We start from the raw sequence: 16,223 nt of genomic DNA, 5'->3' as shown, positions 1-16,223 counted from the left end.
GGAAAGCGATGAGTGACAGAGGGCAGAAACTAAAGCCTGGAGGGCAGACCCATGAATCACAGAGAGGTACAACCACATTCTAACCTAGCAGTTTCCAAAATGTGCCCAGTTAGGTTTCAGGCCACTGGCACTTGTGTGTCTCCTGTTTTCCACGTTTTTAAACAGGTGTTTCTCTAGGAGTTATCTTATGTCTCTCTCACCATTGTCTGTTGGGTGTGCTAGAGGGAAAAAAAAAAACAAAAAACTTGCCTGTTTAGGTTCATAAGTGTTCAGATAAAGCACAGTTGTACTCAAGGAGTTATACTTGAAAAACTATACCTGAGGAGGTGCATCTACATCTGGGCATGATTTAGATGATGGGATTCTGGACTTCACAATCTGAAATTGTAGTTGGTTGAGACTTTAGGGGGTGCTGGGAGGGGTGTGAGTGCATTTTGCATATGGAAGAGACATGAATCATCGGGGACTAAAAGGCAGACTAGCTGTTGGCCTCCAAAGTGGCCCTCAATGTTCTCTGACTCATATATTTCATTTATATGTATATGTGTATATGTGTGTGTGTGTGTGCACTTAGTTGCTCAGTTGTGTCTGACTCTTTACAACCTCATGGACTGTAGCCCACCAGGCTCCTCTGTCCATGGGGATTCTCCAGACAAAAATACTAGAGTGGGTTGCTATGCCCTCCTTCAGGGGATCTTTCCAACCCAGGTATATATATATATATATATGGGCTTCCCAGGTGACACTAGTGGTAAAGAATCCACCTGCCAATGCAGGAGATGCAAGATTCACAAGTTTAGTTCCTGAGTCAGGAAGATCCCCTAGAGTAGGAAGCAGCAAACCATTCCAATATTCTTGCCTAGAAAAGTCCACGGACAGAGGAGCCTGGCAGGTTACAGTACATGAGGCTACCAAGAGTCGGATATGATGGAGCGCACGTACACACACACACACACAATTTAACCGTTATAAAGGATGTACAGGGCACAAATTATACCTTCTAAAGTCTAAACAATCAATAATACAATAAATCAGGTTTTGATTTGTAGTGCTTGCTGATATCTATGTATAAATGCTTCCACCATGACTGATTTCAAGCAACCAACATAATGTCACTGAATTCAGAGATAGGATGAGACTGATATGTGCTATAGGGCACAGCAATATATCATTTCCTCCATAAAGATATAAAAGACTTAAAGAACCACGAGAGCATCAATAAACGAAACATGGAGTGAGTGAGTACTTTTGAGGATTTATTACCTTAACTTTTAGTACATTTGTCAAAAAAACAGTTTACAAAGTTTAATTTTTAATAATGGCTGCGTTTAACAATTGGCTTGCAAAATTCTTAGATGTTAACAATTAGTTTTTAAAAGCATTAATGAGCCAGCTTCAGCCCACCACTGAACTGAGGTTCCTGTCACCAGCCCTGCACATGGACCATCTTGGAAGCAGACCCTTCAGCCCCACTCAAGCCTTTGGATGATTGAAGCCCCACCTAACATCTTGATTGCAACCTCATGAAGAACCTTGAGCCAGAAGCATCAGCTGAGCCGCCTCTGAATGCCTGATCCATGTACTCCTTGAGATACTAAATGTTAACTGTTTACTCCACAAGATGTTGAGGCAATTTGTCACTCATAACAGATAATAGTATGTCAGCAGCTGCTGCAGCCATGGGAGACACTGCCTCCCTGAAGAAAAGGAGTCAAGGAGGGAAATGGGGAGTCCCAGATAAGTAAGAGTAACATTTCATGGGGTACCCGTGGCACCTCTGTAAGTACCCCAAAACTATTTGAGATAAATTTATGATGAATTGGAGTTTTTCCTGGGCTGCATTTTATTCTCATATTACCAGTGAAGTAGCTGAGGCTCAGAGAAAGTAGCAGATCTAAAAGCTCATAGCCAACAATCCAGTAAAAGGTTAAACCAGGGTTTAAACCCAAATCTAAGTCTATGCTCTCGCAGGGAGACCTTAAGAAGGTCATTAGTGTTTAGAACACTTTATTGTTTATGAATAATTCGATGCCTCTCTAATATGATGAGGAAAGGGATTATTATTTCTACTCTAAATTTTTCAAAATTGAGATTTGTAATAGTTAATAATCAGAGCTGAAACAAGAAAATCTGCAAACCTCTAGTATAGCGTTCCCAAAAGTTCATTTGAATATAAAACATGATCATGTGCACAATTAAGTATTTAAACTTGACAATATAGAAAAACTGGAGAAGAAAACAGCAACCCACTCCAGTATTCTTGCCTGGAGAATCCCAGGGACAGAGGAGCCTAGTGGGCTGCCATCTATGGGGTCGCACAAAGTCAGACACGACTGAAGCGACTAAGCAGCAGCATTATATAAAAATAAAATTCAGAATTCACGAGCCTTGTTATATTTCACTAGTCTTTGTAATTTACAGTTAGAGGCAAGGATACATATCTAAGGCAAGCCTCTATGGTCAATAAATGTAGACAATATTTTTAAGATTTATTAAAATTTGTATTTTTTCAAAATCAAATTTCTTTTGGTCCTTATCCAATTTGACCCAGGACCTATAGGCTTCTACATTTGCATGATTGCCTCATACAATATTAAAATACATCCAACCTCTTCAAGTTATTCCCTTTAATAGCCTTCTATAAGCAGTTAAAATGAATAGTAACACGGCTTTGTTTTCCAGATGTCATTTCATGTGCCTGAATAATTCTACCAGACTTTAATGATTACATCAATACATGATAGCAAAGAACAAACACCAAATTTAACTTGGAACAATATTAACAAATTCCATATTTGCTTTTCCTATTAAGCATTTACTGTTGAGTTTCCCAGGTGGCACAGTGGTAAAAAATCCACCTGCCAATGCAGGAGGCACAAGAGATGTCGTTTCAACCCCTGGGACAAAAAGATCCCCTGGAGAAGGAAACAGCAATACACTCAAGCACTCTTGCCTGGCAAATTCGATCCCTAGGTGGGGATGATCCCCTGAAGAAGGAAATGGCAACCCACTCCAGTATTCTTGCCTGGAGAATCACATGGACAGAGGAGCCTGATGGGCTCAGGCACGACTGAGCACACATGTATAGGCACAGCAGGTAGAGTGGTGGAAGCTCCACTAAAAAGACCTAGAAATTGAAAGACTGGTATGTTCTCTGGGACTAAGTCTGAGGAACATAAACCAATGGCTGACCCTGAGAGGTGGATTGTAAATGTGATGATTAAAGCAATAGGATGAACTTAAAATCCATTCAGGAATACCAGAATGTGGCTGCAGTTCAATCAACATGACATGGGCAGAGTTTCAGGAAGGCATAAAAATGATTGTGGTCAGAAGAAATGGCATCTAATCAACTCTACTATAATTTGTAGGAGAGGAAGGTTTCAACAGAACAGTACAAGTCTTATTTTCATAAGAATCTGGGGAAAGGGAAGTAAAGATTCAGTGATGCAGGAGAGTATGTAGGCATCAAATACCTCCAGACAAAAGCTAGAGAATGGACCCATGCCAGAAATAAAATGGTCCCCTCTTGGATTAAACATTCCAGACAGTTTGGTCTCAGTACCCCTTATAACTTTCAAAATTATTGAGGACTCAAAGAGCTTTTTAATCTGAGTTATATCTATTTATATTTACTATAATAGAAATTAAAGCTCAGAAAATGTTTAAATGCAAAATACTTAATTGTAAATCCCTGTTAACTGTCAGAATGATATCATCATCATATATCATGTAGACTCTGGAAAATGCCACTGTACACTCATGATGGAGAGTGAAAAAGGCAAATAATCTCTTAACATTGTTATAAAAATGTTTTGACTTCAGAGATACCCTAAAGGGTTTGGAGGGCTTGAGGACACCCTGTGGAGTCCCGTCCTTGATGATCACAGTTAAACAACTGTCTGAGGGCACGATGACTTTCCATGTGAAACTTACTATAGGAGAGAAAGGAATGTACCTTCTCCACAGTCTACTTATCAGCCTCTTCCTCACCAGCATTCTGATTTATATGCCAGACTAAGCTCCAAAATCACCGCAGATGGTGACTGCAGCCATGAAATTAAAAGACGCTTACTCTTTGGAAGGAAAGTTATGACCAACATAGATAGCATATTAAAAAGCAGAGACATTACTTTGCCAACAAAGGTCCGTCTGGTCAAGGCTATGGTTTTTCCAGTGGTGATGTATGGATGTGAGAGTATGGATGTGATGTAAGGATGTGATGTATGGATGTGAGATGTATGAATGTATGGATGTGAGAGATTTTTCTGTGAAGAAAGCTGAGAGCCGAAAAGTTGATGCTTTTGAACTGTGGTGTTAGAGAAGACTCTTTTGAGTCCCTTGGACTGCAAGGAGATCCAACCAGTCCATCCTAAAGGAGATCAGTCCTGGGTGTTCATTGGAAGGACTGATGCTGAAGCTGAAACTCCAATACTTTGGCCACCTCATGCAAAGAATTGACTCTTTAGAAAAGACCCTGATGCTGGGAGGGATTGGGGGCAGGAGGAGAAGGGGACGACAGAGGATGAGATGGCTGGATGGCATCACCAACTCGATAAGCATGAGTTTGTGTAAACTTTGGGAGTTTGTGATGGACAGGGAGGCCTGGCGTGCTGTGATTCATGGGGTCACAAAGAGTCGGACATGACTGAGCAACTGAACTGAACTGAACTGGGGTTGACTAGCTTAGAGAAAGGGGTTTTTCTCCGAGTCTCCTCAACTGCAGTAAAACCAGATCTTGATTTTTCAAAGTTGATAAAGAAACTTTCCCTTTGTAAAGCTCAAATTCAGTCTCATCCTGAAACTTCACAGGTCAGGAATCTCAGAAGTACATTAAGCCACACATTCATAGTTAAGGAGCCACTGAAGAAGTTAGACGCATGAGTATATACACTCACTAAGCATTTATATAGTCCAAGTTCTGGGTTCTCTGCTCTGTATTTTCTATAATATTAATTCCCACCCTGTGAAACAGGTCTTTAGATCTTCATTTTAGAGATAGACAAATGGAAGGGTTAAGACATTATACAAGATCATATTGGTATGTGATGAAGCTGGAGTGTGAAACTTTTAATAATAACAATTACAATAATAAATAGCAACTGACTACATTCTGAGTGTGTTGAAACATTGCTCCAAATACTTTAGCGTAAAGTAATTCTATAAGATAAATACTATGATTAATTTCCCATTTATATTTGAGGAAACTAAGACACAAACAGATTAAATGAAATATGCAAGATCATATAGCACATAATTGGAAGAGCTGGAATTTGGCTGAAACCAGGCAGTCTGACTCCAGGACCCATGCTCTTAAACCCTACATTCCACTCCTCTTAGCAGTCTTGTTTAATACCAAACCTATGCTCTTAGCCTCTTACGCACCGTGTGTGTTAGTCACTCAGTCATGTCCGACTCTGCAACCCCATGGACTGTAGCCCACCAGGATCCTCTGTCCATGGGATTCTCCAGGCAAGAATACTGAAGTGGGTTGCCATTTCCTTGTCCAGGGGATTTTGCTGACCCAGGAATAAAACCAAGGTCTCCTGCCTTACAGGCAGATTTTTTGCCTTCTGAGCTATACGGAAGTCCCAATGCATTGCCTCTCCAAAACTCTTCCAAGGAGAGACCTCACAAAAAGGTTCCCTCTCCTGGCTGCAGAGTACGTACTAAGGTTAATCAGTTACAATAAGATCTTCATCATAACACAAATGTATATAAACAGTGTAGCTGTAAGTATTTAGAAGTAAATGCACTAAATATCTGTATGTTCTGAGGAACAAACTTGACAGAAAAACTAGGGGCCAATTTTATGGAAGTATTAAAGACTAAAAAATAACTACAGATAAGAGAATCCTTGATCAGAATTATAAAGGTTGACTATGAACAGAGATAATATTTGAATCTATGTAATGCTTCAGCTCTAGACTATTAAACATGAATATATGGACTTTGGCCAATAGGGATAATTTCAAGCACTCTTACTCTACCTGGCCCAGGAGTATAAGTGAGCCCATTGGCCATTTTTAAACACCCATTTATTTCCTATGTGCTCTAATTCTGAATATCTGTAAAGCTGCTTAACTTCCTATTTAAGAGGGGGAAAAGCACATCACTGTTAAGATAGAATTAAAAACTGGTTCTTATGTAATGAATTTTATGGATGCAGAATATTTTTATGAGTATAACTAAAATTGCTTTTTAAAGATATATTTAACACATCACACCCTGTTTTCATCTATATGGTTATTTATTTACCTTGTTGGCAACTTCGATGATGATTTAGCACTATGAATTCCTGCTGACTAAAAATCCATTTCCATTAGCAATAGTTTAAGATTTTTTTTTACAGACATTTGGAGAGAAAGATGAACTTAGAAGAAATTCCTTTGATATTCTTTGAAAATTTCAAAAAGGAGGGAATTTGGAATCTGCTTTTCAACTGACAAATAAGTGCCAGTCAGAACCAGTTCAACCCTCCCGACCGTCTGTGGCATTTAAGTACTCTTCTTCCAACCTAAATTACTTTGTCCTAGCTAGACAGACACTGGATTTTAGTGTTGATAAAGGGAGTTCAGGCTCCACTGTATGGATTGTAGTACTATTCACGTGTAGTCATAAAATCTGTCTCTCTCTTACTTCTCTTCATTATTTCATTCCTTCCCTTGCTCCCTTCAAGTTCTGGACAAATGATCAACTTGCTTACTGGTTATAAAACGTTCTCCTATTTAGGAAGAGCAGGCTATCTTGGATTCAATTAAACCTAACTGCTCCAAGAGTTTCCTTATTATAAGCCATATTATTAGAAATTATTTAATAATGCTTTTAAATTACTTTACTAAAACACTGAAAAATATGTATGACATTCTATGGGACTTCCCTGGTAGTCCAGTGGTAAGGAATCTGCCTACCAATGCAGGTGAAACAGGTTTGATCCCTGGTCTGGGAAGATCCCACATGCTGCAGGACAGCTAAACTCCTACGCCACAACTACTGAGCCCACACTCTGCAACTACTGAAGCCTCGTGCTCTGCAACAAAAGAAACCACCACAAGGAAGAGTAGCCCCAACTTGCTGCAACTAGAGAAACCCCAAGCACTATGCAGACCCAGCATAGCCAAATAAATAAATAAAGCAAAATAAAACATGTATGACATTCTAGGCCACATTTTTTTAATTGGTTCTATTTTAGGTTGAATCAGGTATGGCTGGGGGTAAGGAAACATAAAACAGATTTTAGAAAAGAAAAGGACTATAGTGAAAGGAAAACCTAAATGAAGTTTTAAAAACTAATTGGCACAATATGTGTATTTGTGTGTGTGTGTGTATTAGGCAATGAGTGGCATCTAAAACACTGGGCAGGATGAACAAGAGGATTAAATATGCAGATCATATAGACAATGTACATTTCAAAATTTTTAACTGAATTGGGTTGTGTAATTAATTATCCCAACAGCAGCTGATAGACACAGAAAAGAGTTCCAAAGAACCAGGATAAACATGCAAGAGTTTATAAATAACATCCATCTGTTAATAGTTATATCTCATAGATGCCGAATATCAACACGTGTTCCTCATACCAATTACTGCTTATCTTAAGATATCTCTTTTGCCAAAACACCTTGATGAACAGGGATGGGAGACAGAGAGTGGGAGAGAATACTCTTTAATTTGTAGTTTGCAACATTTCTATAAGATGGGGTGTTTGCTTTTCTTCCTCCTTTCACAACAGGCTTGAGATGTTATATTTATCTGAAATCACAGGGCCAATACCAAAGAATGAAACAATGGAAGTCATGTGTCAGAGTCAAGCATTGTTCAATCTGTGGCGTGACTCTGCTGAGAAGGGCTGCAGAACCCAGAGTTAATGACAGCCGTGCCTGCGAAAGAATCAGCAGCAGAAGAGGACAATGTGGGGCCTTCAGAGAACTCAGGGAACCAAAAGATTAGAAACATGTTGACTTCATAGATTCTTTTCTAAATCAGGGTTTAGACATCAGCTTCTGCTAAGTTTTAGGCCCATGGTCAAATAATTATCTTTAACTTGTCCCATTCATATTAGAACAGCATTAGTAGTGCCAGTTTTCTCCTACTGATCTCACAGGCACTGTTCAGAATAGTTGGTACCTGTGAAAAAGTTTAAGCAGGTAGATAAAAAATACTTTTCTATCTTTCTATTTTTAGTTGAATAGATAAGTGCAAGCACCATGAGGAATCAGAAAGCTGGGAATCCTTCTTTAAGGAGCTTATAGTCTAGCTGGGGAGATAAAATATTTCATCATCTAAGGCTACATAACAAATTACCCCCAAATTAGTAGATCAGCATTCATTATCTCACAGTTGCTATAGGACAAGGAGCAGAGAGCAGTTTGGCCAGGTGAATCTGACTCAAAGTATCTGAGGAGGTTACAGAGAAGACACCCATTGGGGCTGCTGACTGATCCACGAAGGGATTAACCGCTTCCAATCTTAAGAACACTGCTGTTGTCAGGCCTCAGGTTTTTGTGTGCTTGTTTACCAGAGACTTCAGTTACCACAGGGCCCTATCCACAGATGGTCTGAGTGGTCTCAGGAAATGGTACTTGGCTTTCCTTGAGGAGAATAATCTGAGAGAGAAGGCATCCAAGGTGGAAGCTACAGTCGAATATCAGAAGTGACATACCATCACTCCTGCCATGGACTGTAGTCATACGGATCCGCCCTGATGAAATATGGAAGGGGACCACACTAGTGTGTGAAAACCAGGATGTGGGGGTCACTGGGAGCCACCTTGGAAGCTAACACACATACATCCTTACAGAAGCACATGTGCAAGTTCAGTGAATGATAATTCTGAGGGAGTGATTCTGAAAATAAATGCTGTGCAAGAACATTGCAGGAGGTTAGGCTAATCAGGAAGGGGTCATGGTGCTGACAGGGCTTCCAATAAGTCTTAAAGGATCGTTTAGCATTTAAACAAGCAAACAGAATCTGGGAAAACATTTCTGTCTCCAGGAAGGTTGCCTATAAGACACAGTGGAGGAACTAGGAAAGCCAGCCAAGTGTTGCTCTAGCAGCCTTCCACTTTGGGGGCCAAAAAAGATTTTTAAGAGAAAGTAATATTGACTTTTCCTGCCTAGACTTCTGACTTGTAACTCTTTGATGCTAGAAACTGTGATTCACTGAATCTTTTGAAAAATTATGTTTAGAGTCAAAAGTGCAGAAGGAAATCCACCAGCATGACATCAACACGTGGAGTACCTATAACACCAAACAGGGAAAACTCTATGTAAGGCGTGTAATGCGCCCCACGGGTTTTGTGCAGAGCATCTGAGTGTTATCGGATGCTGAAAGAGAGCATTATTTTTCAAATCAAAAATTACCGTGTCAAAAATGGGATTAAAAAAACATTAATGAATTCTGATGAGCTGTTTTCACAGTGTGTATTATCTAGTGATTAATACTCTATCAATGAAATATTTCTCATCTCATTTAGCCTCTTAATTTATGTAGATGTGAAATCAACAAAGGCAAATGATATATTTATGTTGGAGTTTTTTTTTTTGTCTTTAAGGTTGATGTTTAATAGTGAGATAAGTGCTCAACTCAGAAGCCCCTGCCTTGATCCCTGTCTTTTAGGGTGTGTGGGCCATCTGTAATGAGCACCTGGATGCAACAGATGATGAAGGCAAGTCATGCTGATAAGTTTCCTCTGAACTCTCATGGCCTGTACTCTGGTGATTGAGAGGAAGTGACTTGGTCCAGCTCCAGAGCATTCAGTATATTTCAAACGTGGTTACTTTTGCCCTGCACTGTCTTTTTGTGTGTGGGTAGTGGCATTAGTGGTGAAGAACTGACCTACCAATGCAGGAGATATAAGAGATGTGGGTTTGATCTTTGGATTAGGAAGATCCCCTGGAGGAGGGCATGGCAACCCACTTCAGTATTCTTGCCTAGAGAATCCCATGGACAGAAGAGCCTGGCAGGCTATGGTCCATAGGGTCACAAACAGTCATACACAACTGAAGCAACTTAGCACTCAGGCATGCACAAAACACACATACCATAAAATTTACCATGTGCATCATTTTTAAGTATACAGTTCAGTAATATTAAATAAATCATATTACTGTGTAATAATTAACACAAACCAATTCCAGAACTTCTTCATCAACTGAAAGTCTATACATACTAAATAAATACTCTCCAGTTACCCCCTCTCAAGCCCCTGGCAAACATTATTCTACTTTCTATCTGTATGAATTTGACTATTACAGGCGCTTCATCTAAGTGCATTAGTTGACTTTTGTCTGGCAAAATCACATAGCAGAATGTCTTCAAATTTTGTTATATTTCTTAAATATACTTCGACCAAGAAGAAAGTCTAAGTCCCTCTTAAGCATATGGTATTTGTTTGTATCTTTATGTGCAACTATATGTAGTTTCATTTCCTAATAACATGCAGCATGCATGATATCTTAGGAGGGCTAAGGGCTGTATACTTTTACCCCTGAAATAGAAGAGAAAGAGAAATAGTTCAGTTTACATTGCTTATTGAGGATGTGGGCAAGAACCTACAGCAGAGATCAGTAGTAGTGAGAAGCAGGAGTTGGAGGTGAGGGGTTTTGGGCATCTCCCCTGACCCATTTGACTTCTACCTTTTTTACAGACTCCTGAATGATCCATTTGTTGCTGTTGTTGTTAATTTTGTTTTTTCTAGAGTTTCTCTCTTATTACAACCATATGGCATGAACTGCTTCTAGTCTTAAGCATTTTCCTTCATTGATGCAATGATATAAAAGATTTTAAAAAGGTTCAACCTTCATTACACTTCACTGCTTATGAAGATCTATGGATTTTGTTGCTATTAAATGGAACCAGAAGTTGTTTTAAATCTCAGTGTGTCCAGGCAGAAATGTCATTGAATCATTTCAAGACCTATGTGTGATATATTTCACAATATCAAATATATACAAATAGATAAATCACATCACACTAAGATCATTAATTGATTCATATATGTCTGTATGAGTGTGGGTATATGTGCACGTGTGTGACATAAATAACAATTGGATTTCCAGATGAATGTGACAGAGAGTGAGGATAGAAAATGTCTCTGTGAACACCTGAGAAGCTGTAATCAGCAAACTGACCAATCTGATACTATCCCTGTCTCAGACATCAAAAAAGCAGTCAGAGAGGTGTGATCTTTACAGTGGATGTCACCTCATGATCCACAGCTGTGAAATACATAAAAATATAAGAGAAGAGGAAAGAAGTTTTTCAAATCTGTTTGAAGACATAATCTTGATTCTTTTCAATGTTCTTTAAGAGATTCAGGTAAAGTATAAAAATTCCTTTAAAAATAATTTTGGCTGTTGGACTACAATTTACATGTAATTCTACACAGAGGTGAGACCATGTGCAGCCCTAGCTTGTACCACGGTTACAAGCTACAGTTTCACTTTTTTCTTTCCATCAATAGAAACATCATTATATGGCCTTAACTGGGTACATTTTCAGTTCACCATCGCAAAGGCAAAAAAGGCAAAATTCAACTAGTGGGATTACATCAAACCGAAAAGTTTATGCAAAGCAAAGGAAGCAATTAAAACAAAAAGGCTACCTAATGAATGGAAGAAAATAGTTGCTAATCATATATCTGATAAAGGGCTAATATCCAAAGTATAAAAGGAACTCTCTTGTTTAACAACTCAACAGCAAAAAAGAAAAACCCAATTCAAAAATGGGAAAAGAAACTGAATAGACATTTTCCCAAATAAGATATACAAATGACCAACAGGTATATGAAAAGATGCTTGCTCTAGCACAATAGGATACTCCATCACTCCTATTAGGATGGCTATCATCCAAAGCACAAAATAATACGTGTGTGTATGTGAGTGTGTATATCAGACCATTACAATGTACACTTTAAATATATTACAATTGTATTTGCCAACCTCAATAAAGCTGAGGTAGGGGAAGACTTCTCTGATCCCATGGCACTCTTTCCTTCCCCATTATAACATTTACCTCATAGATAGTCTTCTTTTAACAAACATCTCCTGAGCACCAATTATGTCAGTCAGTTTGAAAGTATGGGGGTACATCATTAAACAAAACAGACTAACTTGTTTAAATTGTTTAATACTTGTTTGTGATTTTCCACAGGACTTGAAGTACCCGGATGGCAGAAATATAATCTTTCCTGTGGTATCTCAAATCTCAATGCTTAGTGCTGGATTTGATACATAATAGGCTCTTAAAATTAGTTTTTGTTTAATGAATATTACTGAATGACAAAAGCATGTCACTGTAGCATATAACAGAAACCTCCCATACTCAACTGAATATGCTGTCTTTTAGTTAAATTCTGCTAGCATTACAAATAAGCCAGAGACCACCAAAGACACCTAAGTTTTCGCTTAAAAGAAAAATTCAAACATGCTTAGTGTTGAATGGACTCGGGTGCTACATCAAACGGGAAAAATGGATGAGGAATATCATTAGAGAAAATGCACCTTATACCTTCTATTATTCCTCACGTCTGAGGAATAAGCTTTGCAACAGCCAGCACACAGATACAAAAGGACACCAAAACAAAACAAAAACAACCCAAAAACTTTCTTTGCATACAAATTGCATGACATCACATGGCATACATTTCTATACCCAAGTCCATATGACACCAAAAGGCAAGTGTTAACATAGAAGACAGGCCTTGAAGGGACTTCCCTAGTGGTCCAGTGGTTAAAGAATCCACCTGCCAGTATATGGAACATGGGTTCAATCCCTGATCTGGGAAGACCCCACATGATGCAGAGCAAAAGAGTAGCTCCTACCTGCTGCCAACTAGAGACAACCTGCACACAGCAATGAAGACCCAGCATGGTCAAAAATAAATTAATTAACAAATCTAAGAACAACAACAACAAAAAGAAAATATGCTTTGGGCCTTGGGTGATTTATTCATCAGGTAAATTTTAGGTTCCAATTTCCCTGTAGTTGCTCCTCCCAGAGATGAAGATAAAAACTCCCCAAAGTCACCCATCCAGAGCCCTGCAATGGAGGAAGCACTCTTTCCTGGTAACAAGCATTCTACTTACCACTCACCAGAAAAAAGTCTTTCCTTCTGGGAGCCTAGTTTTATTCCACATGACAAAGATAGCACAGAAACCATGTTACATCCATGTCAACTAGGCATACAACGGCTTACACACACCCTTTTATTTTTCATTTTAGCTTTCCTTTTCTTTTTTTTCCCCTACTTCTCTTCTACCACCCTTGTTTAATGGACCCCCTGTGAGCTATTCATGAAAATCTTTAAACTAGGAGGAAAAATGATTACTAAGATTTATGAGGTTGTGATAATTTATTCACCTCTTAAGGAAAGAGGCAATCCATCACACTTTGAAAGGCTAGACAATCAAGTTCTGCCTGTATTTATATGATATCATAAAGCTGTTTTCTTAAAGTACAACTAAGCCACCAACTTAAAGATGATGCTGATTTGGACAAGATGCAGATATTTGGATGCAGATATTTTGGACAAGAATATTTTAGAGGTCAGTGTATTTGCTTGCCATTGAGGATATTTTCAATGGAAAATAAGCTCAATAGTGGAATTGCTTTGACTCAATATTGCCTGGCATTTAAATAAATTCATTTGGAAAAATGTTTGCTAGACATCTATCAATACTTATGGGACTAAGTGCTATGCTAGATGTAACAGGTTTCCTACCAACCACGGGCTCCCAAGAATTCACAATATAATAGGGAAACAGATAGCTAAATAAAAAATTATAACACAATGCTAATTGCTAAAAACACAAAGCCAAAATTTGCCCAAATTGGAAAGTACATTATTGTCTACATGAAACCAAAACCATAAGTCATGTCCATTTTTGACTGTTGGCATTAAAGGATTTTCAATCTTTTACAGAAGAAAAAAAGATGTTATAGGAAACCCCAAATATGAAAAAAAGATCTACTTTCAGTACATAAAAAGAAACAAGATGGTAAGAATAGGTATAAAATGTGAGGCTACTGGCAAACTTTTCCCCCATTTTTTTTAAACAGTGGCTCCTTGTTGGTTATCTGTTTTAAATACAGCAATGTGTACATGCCAATCCTAAAATCTCTAATGATCTCTTCCCCAGTCACCTTTCCCCTCTGGTAACAATAAAGTCATTCTCTAAGTCCGTGAGTCTGCTTCTATTTTGTAAGTAAGTCCATGTGTGCTCCTTTCAAAATTTTCCAGTTGTATGTACTATTCCATCTCAGACAACTCTTATGTTGGAAAAAAATCTGATAAATGAATTTTAACTGAGATGCTAATGGCTTGTAGTGTAAGATATCATCATACTGGAAAATTTTACACTAGTATAAATAAAATTTTACACTCTTAGAAAAAAAGCTTTAACTTACTATTATGAATCACTGGAGTATCAAGCATTGCATGAGTTTCATCTCCAAATCTGAATAATCTGCCTTGATTTGTTCAAATTAAAATACTCTGACATTCATCAACTCCACAAATCAAACACTGTTCTAAGTCACATGCAGCCAGAAACAAATCATTTAGTAGACTACTGTTTTTTATCTCATTATTTGTGATATAGAATACACAATAACAAAACCAAAATGAAAAATTTATATAAAACTATTACCATCAGAATTATGGTAATCATGGGAAAATGACTCAAGCTGTATTTTTTTAAAGGTCTGGATCATATTTAGCTTTTTAATTTTCCCTTTCACAAGAAAACTCAGAACTATAATAAAGTAACTTTTAAAGAAATAATATATTCACATCCTTAACTAAGCATATATTCAAACACCTCACCTGGGTACAACCACTGCATGTCATGAGATTTCACTCTTTAAGCAGCCACATCCCAGACCAGCAGCAAGCAGGTAGCCTGTAATTCTTGCAACTGTTGGTAAGAAAAAAAAATAATAATAAATAAACTCAAGAAGAAACTAATGGAGGAAACAGTGTCTTTTGATTTATTGAGCAGTCTTCCAAGTGCCATTCAGATTAGAATTTGTACTAGCAGGGGTTTTAAATCACCCCAGGTCAAGGGTTATCTGGAAATCCCATTCTAGAATAAGGCAGAGAGAAGCTCTCTAATTTTACCACTGGAATATACAAACTCTGGCCATCACACCTGGGTCAGGATTCTGGGAGGTGAGCCCACAGGTGAAGGAGGTGGGTCTGAGCCCTCAAAACAACTTATAGGAGACACCAAGATAACTTTCTAGCAAAGTCAGAATTTTAAAAGTCTAAATCAAGCATCAGATTAAAGGCTTGGTCACAGAGGTGAAAACTGTACAAGACATTGGGATGGCCCTCCAACCAGTAAGATGGGAGTCAGCCCGACATGTTGGGGGAAAACCTGAGGCCCCCTGACCTGCCTCATCATAATGTCCACTATTTGACGTATGGGGTGAAGAAAGCAAGGACAGAGCAGACTTAAACAGAGGAAACACTTCCAAGCAGAAGTTGTACAGCATGAACTTTTAAGAAAAAATATTTCTGAATTAAGATATGGAGGAGGCACTAGTGGGCGAAGGTTAGGACGCCCCAAGAGATAAGAGTGAATGCTAAATTCCTCTCAACTTTGTTCAACAGATTTCAGTTCCCAAAGTGCCAAATTATTTTGGTTTCACTAAACTTAATCCCAAACGCAAACCTTCAGTTCATTAAAATAGCAACACCTAACGCTCTCTGCGGCTAATTCAGTTGCTTTCAAAACTTCAGCAGAGCCCTTTTAACAGTTTCAAGCAAATTACACATCAAAAGTGCTATCGGGGCTGCCTAGCAACAAAGATAATTGCATAACATAAACTTATTGCAAATTCTTAGTAAAGCAGATTTTTATTCAAACATAAAAGTTTTTCTTCACAGAAATATTTTTAAAGGTATAATATGGAAATAACATATAAAATATTCCATTAGACTATCATATATATGAAAAACATATGAAAAACTTATATATGTACAAAATCAGTTTACCTCTGGAAACTGCATATTTACCACAATTAATTCATTAATAAATCTGCTTATTTTCTTCCACCCTCTGAGTGAAAGTGTTAGTTGCTCAGTCAAGTCCAACTCTTCAGACCCCATGAACTGTAGCCTTCCAGGCACCTCTGTCCATGGAATTCTCCAGGCAAGAATACTGGAGCCAGTTGCCATTCCCTTTTCCTGGGGATCTTCCCAACCTAGGGATTGAACC

General features: G+C 38.3%; 1 long non-coding RNA gene across 1 annotated transcript in view; it reads right to left on the bottom strand.

Moving 5' to 3' along the window:
* Positions 1-16,223, bottom strand: part of LOC136144081 (uncharacterized) — a 351,985-nt gene that overhangs the window by 143,990 nt on the left and 191,772 nt on the right. The window contains exon 3 of the long non-coding RNA XR_010658477.1: positions 14,828-14,918. This is a non-coding gene — a long non-coding RNA (uncharacterized lncRNA). The remainder of the gene's footprint in view (positions 1-14,827; positions 14,919-16,223) is intronic.

Source organism: Muntiacus reevesi, chromosome 11 (assembly GCF_963930625.1).
Source record: "Muntiacus reevesi chromosome 11, mMunRee1.1, whole genome shotgun sequence".
Classification (NCBI taxonomy): Eukaryota; Metazoa; Chordata; class Mammalia; order Artiodactyla; family Cervidae; genus Muntiacus; species Muntiacus reevesi.
This window is presented reverse-complemented; position numbering and strand designations above follow the sequence as displayed.